The 12,264-nt window shown below is 34.8% G+C and overlaps 1 protein-coding gene across 6 annotated transcripts in view; it reads right to left on the bottom strand.

The window, feature by feature from the left end:
• The window catches only part of LOC127836813 (microtubule-associated protein RP/EB family member 1-like), a 72,644-nt gene that overhangs the window by 8,413 nt on the left and 51,967 nt on the right, over positions 1-12,264 (bottom strand). The window lies entirely within an intron of this gene.

Here is a 12,264-nt window from a genome sequence, read left to right as displayed (position 1 = left end):
AAGAGAATGGCCGTTCTTCACACTTTTTAGAAATTTTTAACTCCAATTTTTATAATTTTGAGTTCGTGATTATTTTATTGATTTTTTTAAAGTTTGCAACTCATTTTTTTTTTACAATCTTTAAAAGTTTGTGACTCATTTTTTTACAATTTTGAAAAGTTTGTAACTCATTTCTTTTCAAAAAATTTAAAAAGTTTGTGACTCATTTTTTTTACATTTCTGAAAAGTCTGTGACTCATTATTTTTACAATTTTGAAAAGTTTGTGACTCATTTTTTAAATATATTTTGAGAAGTAAGTGACTCATTTTTTACTATTTTGAAAAGTTTGTGTTACATTTTCTCCCAAATTGAGGGGCAAAAGACTAAGACGATAGAGAAAAGCCCTCCTGTTAAATATTTGGGCACAATTAACCTTTTGCCAAATGACAGATTGTTCTGCCCACTTATTTATCTTTCATATTATGACCTTTAATTAATACATAACTTCTCATTTGTCAGACAAAATGGTGGTTATTGTTAAAGACTTCCTAAAAACACAAAAAAATCCATAAACGCGGAACATGCCGTCCCTTGGCACACTGCACAGGCTAATCTGGCAAAACACTTAACGCACATTCATAAAGCTCAGAATTCCCAGAATAAGGCTCAATTGATCAGTAGTCTCTGGTCAATCAAGGCCAATTTACAGTTCAAGGACATTTAAAGTGAGTAATGGCGTTACCAGCTGATTTAGAAAAGTTTATCAGCCGCAACAGTCTAACAATTAGCAATAGTCAAACAATCAATCTTAAAAATGGCACACAAGTGTGTATGGACTGTCATGGTAGATTCTATGCATTACATGAATTGCATTTCAAAATTCAACATGCAGTAATCTTAGTAATAGATCATTTAGTTTATTTTTCAATTAGTTCAGTGCAATGCTACAACAAGACAAAACAAAAAGCATTCAATATTATTTTTCAAAATTGTCCAATGCACAAGAAATACATTTCAAGCGTTGAATTGTTAGTTTAGTTAGTTGAATATACAATCTGTTCTAGTAACTTTTAAATTAAGCATGTTATTGAATCAAACATGGAATGATTATATTCAACAGTTAGGCAATAACAGACATACGTAAGAAATGTATGCAAAGCCAAACGATCTCAAATCCCAAGTAGAAAGGACTGTCCCAAGGCAGCGCACTCAACTAATCTTCCACTTTGATAGTGTGTTGTACATTTCTGTCATTCACATGAAATTTGACGACATATTTGATGGTGCATAACTTAAATAGTTTATTTCACAGTAATATGCACAAATAAACCTAAACATTAAGATTACAATAAATCTGGCCATGCGACAAAAAATATTTTCATCATTTTACCTAATAACTTTATTTTTACTTAAACAAGCCAGGGCTCGACATTAACGGTAGTCCGACTGTCCGGGACAACCAAATTGTTAGTTCTGACAAGTAAATAAAGAGTTTGCTAGTCCGATGGGACAAGTGGTCGTTACAATTAAATTACTTAGAAAAATGCCTTTAAATCTGTTATTTCTGTGGAGTTACCACAAAACTTTTTCGATTATATTTGGGTCATGTTTAAAGGACAAAGCACGAGATATTCTGATAGTTCCAAATGATACTACATCGTACTGTTCACAAGGGAAGCAACCCTTAACATTTTTCTTTGCCAAGATAACAAGAATATTCTCCCTTGTAAAGAATATGCATTTTACGACACCAGTACACACTGATCTTACAGACAGATCAGTTCAGTACTGTACATATACATCACTTTGAACATTTTCTGCTTTATGGTGGAAAAACACAAGTTTTTGTCAGGTATTATGGCTTTGTATAATGTTTAAAAATCAATAATCTCGAGTTTTCTTGTTATTCTTGTCAGTTCTTTTTGTATTGAAATTGCCTACAATTATTTTAACGTGTATTTTGAACGATTAAAGTCTTTATGATTTGAGCATTTTTATTATTTCATTATTCTGCAAAGTACTGAGCAGAATAAGATACAAGAGTTGTGAGAAGACAGCGCGCTCGACTATTCGAGTGCTTGACAGTATAATGTAAGCCATCATGGGGAAATTGTTCATATTCAATAAGGTCAAGGTAATATAGTCATATTCTAAGTGGAAGAGGACCATAATTGAAACATATTGATCGCTTATGTTTTAAAGAAGTTGTACTTTATAGACGATACTGAGCTCTGGTATATTTTCTATAATCTATTGAACACTTGTTAAGACATAAAACAAACTAGTAAGATTTTATTTAAAGTTTGATAGCAATAGCTTGGGTGGGATGGTTGGACAGTCCTTCAAAAACAAGAGCTGTCAGAGGACAGCGCGCTCGACTATTCGAGTGCTTGACAAAATAACGTAAGCCATCATGGGGAAATTGTTCATATTCAATAATGTTTGAGACGATCTTTAAAAGAAAAAAAAAATAGGGGGGGGGATAATGTGGGGTGGGGTCATTTATTGTAGTATCTTTCAAAAATAAAAAAGAAAAAAAAATGGGGGGGGGGGGGGTAGGGGAGGGTAGGGGGGGGGGGGGGGGGGGTAGGGGTAGGGGGGGGTTAGAGGGGAGTATATTGTGTGGTGTGGTGATTTATTAGATGATGTTTAAAGAAAATGGGGGAGGGAGGTTGGGGGGGTAGGGGTGGTGAAAGGGGGTATGAAGTGGGGTGTGGTAAATTATTAATGATGTTTAAAAAAAAACAGGGTAGGGGCATGGGGTATTGTTTGGGTAGAATCTATTGTGGTATTCAGGTAATGGTTGTTTTGTCAAAGTAATAATAAAATGTTATCATAAATAAAGAAATTATGGCAAAATAAGCAATATTTTCAATTATCTAAGTGTAAAAGGGGCCATAATTATGTCAAAATGCTTGATACAGTGGTCTGCTCTTGTTTATAGGTTGGGGTCATGTTGGTAAACAAGTATGAACAATATAAAAGCAATATGTCAAAGGATATAGGAAATATTTTGGGTAGTACGCAAACCTTAACATAGATTTATCAATAATATGCATATTCTAAGTATAAAAGGGGCAATAATTCTGTCAAAATACTTGATACAGTTGTCTGCTCTTGTTCATAGGTTGGGGTCATGATGGTAAACAAGTATGCAAAATATGAAAGCAATACGTAAAGGGACATTGAAAATATTTGGGGTAGTACCCAAACTTTAACATTGCTGCATATTCTAAGTGGAAAAGGGGCCATAATTATGAAAAAATGCTCGACAGAGTTGTCTGCTCTTGTTCATAGGTTGGGTCATGTTGGTAAACAAGTATGCAAAATATGAAAGCAATATGTCAAGGAACAATGCAAATAATTGGGGTAGTATGCAAACTTTAACATTTGCACGCTAACGCAGACACAGGCGCCAGGGTGAGTAGGATAGCTCCACTATATATATTTCAAATATAAAAGTCGAGCTAATAAAATAAATAAATATTTGTGTATTTTATTTTTTGGGTGGAGGGGGGGGGAGTTAGGGTGGGGGTGGAGTATAATGTGGGGCTGTGGTCATTTATTAGATGATCTTTCAAAAATAAGAAAAAACAGAAATGTGTTAGTCAGAAACACAATGCCCCCTATTGTGCCGCTTTGAAATGAAATTTCAATATATCATTTGGCAGGTATAGAAATTATCTCCCTTTGAAAGCTTATTACTTCCCTTGGATTGTATTTTTTGACTTTTGACCTTGAAGGATGACCTTGACATTTCACCACTCAAAATGTGCAGCTTCATGAATACGCATGCATGCCAAATATCAAGTTGCTATCTTCAATATTGAAAAAGTTATGGCCAATGTTAAAGTTTTCGGACGGTAGCACAGACTGACAGACATGTCGTTCAACTGCTATATGCCACCCTACCGGGTGCATAAAAAGGAAAAACAAAATAAAAATAAAAAAATGAGGGGGGTGAGGGGGGGGGGGATTCTGGGGTGGGGCGTGGGGGCATGGTTTGGGTGGATTCCATTGTGGTATCTCAGGTAGGTGTTGTTTTGTCAAAGTATGAACAGGCCTTGACACTAACTTTTTTGACAGGGTACCCGGAGGGAACCCTACTTTCAACTTTTGGTGGCCCTCACCCAAACTAGGGAGTCCTCTTGTTTCAACACACAGCTACTCTCGGCGTAAGGGCAAATAAGTACAAGAAGCATACTAGTACACATTTTTATTTCCTATATTCAATTCTGTTGCCATTTAAAGCAGACCCATTAAAAGCTCATAACCTTAGTGTCTTGTAAACTTTTGATATCATGTATTTCATCAAAATCATCAGCATCGTCATCCTTTTCATAATCATCTTCAGCATTATCATCTTCAGCATTTTGCCGCCAGAACTTAGCGTTTCGGAAGTTCTTATTATCAACTTTTAAGAAATATAAGGTAATTACGCGCATTCAGGGGTTTCACTGGCTCAACAAAACTTGTTGCAACTTTTTCGCGCCGTGAAAACTGTCAATTATTCCAACCTTATTAATAAGAACAATCATTTAAAGAAACCTTACTACATTAATGTCATTGCCTATATTATCACTTTAAAAAGTATATTTTTACATAAAAAAAAATAAGTACCTTCATAAGTCATACCTTCATAAGTCTTAATACGCTTTATTTGTATATAAATACCATTTTTTTCAACTTGATAAACAACACAGATAACCAAAATAATATAACAATGTTAACTTCAATGTATTAAACAGTATGCTGCCTAAATGTTTCAAAATTAATTACTTAAACATAGAATCACACCAATTAACATCCTTTGAAAGGGAAAAAGAAATACAAAACATCAGAAAATAAATCATCTCACTTAATTTGTTAAACAGTTATATATGGTCATTTGGACATGTCATACATCAGCTTCTGTTGTTAAAACGTTTTCTGTTAGTGGTGGATGATTTCCAGGATCAATTAAATTATAGTTGTTCACGCCTATTTCCTGACAGAAAGGCCCAGATAATTACCACCATCTATTCTAGTTGCCTGAAATAACATAAAGCATATTTTTTTTACAAACTATCAACAACAAAAAAACACATACATATCTTCTTTAAATGTCCGAATTTTAACATATCCGAAATATAGTACACCAAGTGAACGATATACTTTTTATTTCAGAAATTATTGGTATCTTAATCAAATTATATCCTTCAAAGGTCATTATAATAATGGAACTATTAAACAGAAATGCTCACAAATACCTGTAGATAAAAGTGTATACCGGCATGTGTTTTAGTGGAGAAATTAATGCTTTTGCCAGCCCGATCGCCTATCATGCCCTATGCCATGGTTTTGATTAAAGAAATAGCGGCCCTAATAATTATTATAATTACTGATCGTCGTGACAGTTTGTCCCAGTGTTACTTTTTGGGGGGCTCAATATCATAAAGGAGCCATTAATAATCCAATAATAACCCCCATAAAACTTGACAATAGCAGTAAAAACACCGTTTGTAACACTTACACGCTTCAGTGATTTCAATATACTCTCTGCACTGTAGGTCGCTTACATCGTTGAAAACCAATATTTACAACTGACAGACGCTGGCCGCTAATGCTCAGTCGCGTGCTTTCGATTCGCAGTACATTTTCGGATAAGATTTTACCGATTTTTTTATGCGCCGCTCTTTAAAAATTGGAGGCACTTCAAATGGTCAATCAAGACAAAGTGGTTCTGTAAATTTAGGGTTCCCGGAGGACCCCGAGCTTAAAAGAACTGGTGGTCCTCGCCAAAATCTGGGGGCCTCGGGTCCCCGGACCACCGTTAGTGTCGAGGCCTGATGAATCAAATCTGATCATAAATCAAGAAGTTATGGCAATGTAAGCAAAATTTAATAATTTGACCTTGAGAGTCAAGGTCATTCAAAGATCAAGATCAAATTCAACTTGCCAGGTACAGTACCCTAATGATAGTAAGAAAGTATTTGAAGTTTGAAAGCAATAGCCTTGATACTTTTGAAGTAAAGTGGATCTAAACACAAAACTAAAAAAAATATATTCAAAGTTACTTAGACAAAAAAGGGCCGTAATTTCGTTAAAATGCCAACCAGACTTATGCAACTTGCCCTGTACAGTCCCCTTACGATAGATAGCGAGTGTACGAATTTTGAAGCAATAGCTATGATACTTAAGGAGTAAAGTGGACCAAAACACAAAACTTAACCAAATGTTCAATTATTTAAGTATAAAATTAGGGGCCATAATTCTGTCAAAATGCCAGTCAGAGTTACATAACTTTGTCTGTAGAGTCCTCTTATGATAGTTTGTAAATGTTGCAAGTATGAAAGCAATAGCTTTGCTACTTTAGGAATAAAGTGGACCTAAACACAAAACTTAACCAAATTTTCAATTTTCTAAGTATAAAAAGGGAACATAATTCTAACAAAATGCTTGATACAGTTGTCTGCTCTTGTTTATAGATTGGGGTCATGTTGGTAAAGAAGTACCGTCTTTATCCTAATAAACGCGCCCGGGCGCAATGCAAATCACAAAGGGGCACGTTTATTTCACCACCCTTTAGGTATAATATGAGCCAATACCTAAAATGTGTTTACGGGTATATGCAAAAAGTTCCAAGTTCATTGAACAATCGTAAACATATCACAATCAGTTTCACCAGAATACTACACCCTATTATCATGCGAGATGAAAGGGTCTTTGTTGATATGACCGTAGTGAGAACTGTAACAGTACGCGTGGCCGAGATAGAAACAGTGTTTATAAGTGAAGGTTTATGGTTACGGTAGATATATTATAAACCAGAATTGGTTGAATTGGGTCTTGCAATAAAATTAACCAGGAGAAGATATGCAGATAATAAGTATTGTGTTCACACATAAAACGCACATCCAGGGGAGTCGCTAATATTTGAACAATAAAGCAGCTGAGGAATGTCCCCAATGTCAACAACTATAGCAACACAATTTATAGATCATAAATTTAATTTTTACTAAGTTAAGCCCTGCATTGTGTCTAAACGAAGTGACATAGCAATCTACCCGGTATGTATAAAATGTAAGCCCTGTGCTTCGGCCAAGCGTACTGCATATTGAACAAGACTATTGCCAAGCAATAAAAATCCCCTACCGGCTCCACCATTGTCAGAAATTCCACCATTTTCAGAATATTTTTTTTTGTTTCCATAGCAACCAATTTTTGACATAGGAACAAAATGAAATAAAGTGCATAACGTCCATATTGCCATCTATCCATGTTGCAAGTTTCATGAAAAAATATTAGGAACTTTTAAAGTTATCGCAGGATCCAGAAAAAACACCATTATCAGCACTATTTCTAGTCTATTTGTTGCCATAGCAACCACAATTTTTGATGTAGGAACAAAATGAAATGACGTACATAATGTCCATATTGCCGTCTATCCATGTTGCAAGTTTCATGAAAAAATATTAAGAACTTTTAAAGTTATCGCAGGATCCAGAAAAAACACCATTATCAGCACTATTTCTGGTCTTTTTTTGCCATAGCAACCATAATTTTTGACGTAGGAACAGAATGAAATTAAGTGCATAATGTCCACATTGCCATCTATCCATGTTCCAAGTTTCATGAAAAAATATTAAGAACTTTAAAAGTTATCGCAGGATCCAGAAAAAACACCATTTTCAGCACTATTTCTAGTCTCTTTGTTGCCATAGCAACCACAATTTGACGTAGGAACAAAATGAAATGACGTGCATAATGTCCATATTGCCATCTATCCATGTTCCAAGTTTCATGAAAAAATATTCAAACTTTTACAGTTATCGCAGGATCCAGAAAAGTGTGACGGACGGACGGAGACAAAACCATAAGTCCCCTCTGGTGAAACCGGTAGGGGACTAACAACCTGGGTAGATCCGTATTTTAAACGTGTGTCAAAAAAAATAATCTTAACATGAATTTGACATTTAAAACTGAAAACACCTATACAATATTGAATAATAAAATCGCCTGCATGTTGGAGTTTAAACCTAACATCGATATGTGCCAAATATATATGTTATTATTATTAAAGTTTTATTTCTATAAGGTTCTTGCCAATAACCTTGTTGATAAAAAAAAAAGAATTTTCCATCAATAAAATGCGATTTCTTTACCCCTTAGCAGCAGCGAATTGGGGGCGCTATTATTTTGATCACTCCTTCATTTTATTACATGGTTCAAACAGAAATCGCAAACCTAAATTCAAGCACTTTTCAAGGACTTTTTAAGGCCAAATTTTCATTTTCAAGGCCAAGAACAGTACGTTAGTTTCCTTTAAAAAATGCATTTTCAAACCAGATTAACACAGTAAATGTCATTTAATTGCTCAAACTCATTAAACTTATTCCATATTAACTCATACATGTTATTTAATTACATACAAATACATGTTTTTAATATCCATCCTTAACTCAATGAGTCTCACATATGTATTTACTTTTTAAAGTTATTACAAACAAACATATTGATTCTCAATTTCATGTTTTCTTGTGGCTTTTCAAAGCGCTTTCCCCCATCCTCCCGACATCAATGGTCTTCATACATTCTCGACAATGTGCTTTTCGAATGTCATTTGTTTTCTGTACCCAGGAATATTCAGTTAACCACCCTGGTTTGAAACGACACTTCCCCATCACTGCGTTTTCACTCGCGAAAATTGATCACAACGAAGAACCTCTGACGTAGTACACATAATCTGTGACGTGTACACATAACATTTCGTACTCAATAGTGTACGAAGCTTATATTTCGTACTCAACTTTTTGCGCGAAGGAATTTATGATAAATTTTCATAACATTTCCCTTAAGAACGATTTAAGTTAATAATTAAAGCGATGATAAAAGTAATTTTGAGCAGAAATAGACATTTTCAAGGCTTTTTTTACATGAATTAAGCACTTTTCAAGCACTTTTTCAAGGCCAACCTTTGTTCAAGGGCTTTTCAAGCCTAGGACTCATTTTCAAGCACTTTTCAAGCCCTGTGCGAACCCTGTATTATATGATAGGGGCGCATTTATTTGGGCGGGAGCGTTTATTAGGATAAAGACAGTATGCAAAATATGAAAGCAATATGTCAAAGGACATAGAAAATATTTGAGGTGGCACACAAACTTTAACATAGATTTATCAATAATATGCATAATTCTAAGTGGAAAAAGGGCCATAATTCTTACAAAATGCTTGAAACAGTTGTCTGCTCTTGTTTATAGATTGGGGTCATGTTGGTGAAGAAGTATGCAAAATATATAAGCAATATGTCAAGGGACATAGAAAATATTTGAGGTGGTACGCAAACTTTAACATTCTGACGCTCACCCTCGCGCTAACGCTCACGCCTACGTGAGTAGAATAGCTCCACTTTTATATATTTAATATATAATAGTCGAGCTAATAATGGTCAGGACAAGTAAAATTTTGGTCACTCCTTCATTTTATTATACTATAGGGGCGCATTAATTAGGACAAATGGCTTCAAAAGTTAATGTCGAGCCCTGCAAGCTAATTCGTTGAATTGCCATGCACCCAATACCTGTGATATCCCCTGCCAAATAAACTTTGTTTATGGATCAGTGCATTAAGAATCATTAAGTATAGGGTAATAACTTTGTCACCGACGTGACGTCTACAGTACAGCCAACGCGGAACAGACATAATTCGCGATCCACGACATGACGCAGAGTCGATGCGCATCTTCAAATCAAAATCTTTTTAAAATGATTAGTTAGTCAAAGAAATTTAAAAGAACAATTATAATAATATTTAAAATCATAATTAATTTAATGTGCGCGGATTCAAATAGATAAACTAGTTAATAAAAAAGCATGTTGTTGTTTTGTTTTTAGTGATTGCATTCCCGTTTCTAAAAAAATTGCTGTCATCCGGACAGAAATAAATATTATTTCAAAAGAATGCAAATAAAAAAAATATCAAATTTATAAAAACAAAATACGATTATTATGAGTATGTATTAATAAAATTCCAATAATCATTTGCCATTGTCATTTTTAGAATCGGCTAAAGTACTTTAAGTTACTCAGGTATGTGTATTAACACATACCTGAGTTACTTTGTGTGCGTTTATTGCGCCGTATGAATATTGTTTTTATATTAAACGATCAACAAACATATTTGTTTTGGGTTTAATTTTTACGACAACATGTATTAGCATATAAGCATATTTAATGTGTCTGGCCAAGTTAGTTTGTTTCCCGCCCGTAGTGTATGTATTTCACACATAAACGTCACGTACTTATGTTTTGGCACATACGAGTGGTCAAGACTCCAGCAGTTGGTGGATTTATAATTGCTTGTTGTTTTTGCTATTATATTTTAGCTGAGACAATTAGCAGTTTGAAGCCACATCAATAACCAACACTTAATTGTTGTTTTGTTAATTATCAGCTTATTATAACTATTGTTTGACTATGCGTATATAAAGTAGTTTCATTTTGTTTATATTATACAGTTGATATCGCTAATCATTACCCGATAATCCCGTATATTCCCGTTTTAAAGCAAATTCCCGTAAATATTTACGATAAAAGTGCTCAAGACACACACACATTCGCAATTATTCTTAAGTATCAAATACATTTTGGCATGTGTTACTATTTAAAGATGTGATAACACGCATAAATCGCCCGACGTGATGTTCATGTTTTTATGCAACACAAAATACACCCAAACTTTCCATGCCACGTTGTACATGTCTGCATAATTTTCGCGCGCTTTTAATGGAGACAAAGGATATTTTAGCATTGTTTATTTGACGATAGAATTTGTTAATGTCGCATTAGCATTAAAATTCGGAAGCGTGTTTCGGATTACGAATTTAATAAAGCTCATTTCAGAATCGAACGAAACATTAACATTGTGTGTTATTTATTCAACGATAATTTGTTAAAACGTGCCATATCGCTAATTAAAACGTGAAAATAATAAATAAATAAATATGAAACCAGCGTAAATCTAGTTTTCTATGCTACACAAATGTACATGTAGGTGTATATCTTTTCACCCAATTTACTCCGCGAAAGTACGCGAGATTAAAACAGACTCGGTGTCGCTGCGCGGATCGATGCCGAGTGCCTCGGCAATACGCCGCGTGAACACTCAACACGGCCGCGGCGTACTAAATTTCTGGCCGTGCCATAGCCGCGGATTATGTTTGTTCTGCGTTGGCTGTACTGTACCCCCACATGATGCATTGATACAGAATATTTTGCATGCTGTCTTCACAAAACAAGAGAAGCTAATTAATGGCGATTTTTAAGAATTATTATGCCATTATCATTTATGGCCTTTTTGACCTATGAATTCTTGAATTCTTACGCATGACACGCCGTCCAATGACTGTGAACAAAATTAATGTACAGAGTCATTTTAAAATCTCACAATGAATGATATATATTTATGGCCTGGACAAGATCATTTATGGCCTTTTTTTACCTTTGAACTCAAAGTGTGACCTTGACCTTGGAGATATGGACGTAATTCTTTTGCATGAAACAAAGTCCAATGTTTGTGAACAAATATACCGAGTAATTTTAAAATCTCACAATGAATGACATAGTTGTGGCCCGGACTAGATCATTTATGGCCATTTTTGACCTTTGAACTTACAGTATGACCTTGACGTTGCAGATATTGATGTAATTCTTTCGCATGACACAACGTCCAATGATGGTGAACAAATGTGCCAAATGATTTTAAAATTTCACAATGAACAACATAGTTATGGCACTGACAAGCTCATTTATGGCCATTTTTGACCTTTGAACTCAAAGTGTGACACTGACCTTGAAGATATCAAAATTATTCTTTGGCATGACACAAAGTCTAATGATGGTGGACAAATGTGCCAAATAATTTTTAAACTCTCACAATGAACGACATAGTTATGGCCTGGACAAGCTCATTTATGGCCATCTTTGACCTTTGAACTCAAAATGTGACCTTGACCTTGGAGATATCGATGTAATTCTTTCGCGCTACACACCAGCTAATGATGGTGAACAAATGTGCCAAATGATTTTCAAATCTCACAATGAACGTCATAGTTATTATTTTAAAGACTCACAATAAATGACAAAGTAATGGCCCGGACAAGCATTTGACTTTTGAACTCCAAGTGTGACCTTGACCTTATAGATATCGACGTACTTCTTTCGCATGACACACCGTCCCATGATGGTAAACAAACGTACCAAGCGATTTTAAAATCTAACGATAAATGACATAGTTATGGTCCGAAC

This window comes from Dreissena polymorpha, chromosome 7, assembly GCF_020536995.1.
Source record: "Dreissena polymorpha isolate Duluth1 chromosome 7, UMN_Dpol_1.0, whole genome shotgun sequence".
NCBI classification, from domain to species: Eukaryota; Metazoa; Mollusca; class Bivalvia; order Myida; family Dreissenidae; genus Dreissena; species Dreissena polymorpha.
Note: the sequence above shows the minus strand (reverse complement) of the source record. Positions and strands in the feature narration are given on the sequence as shown.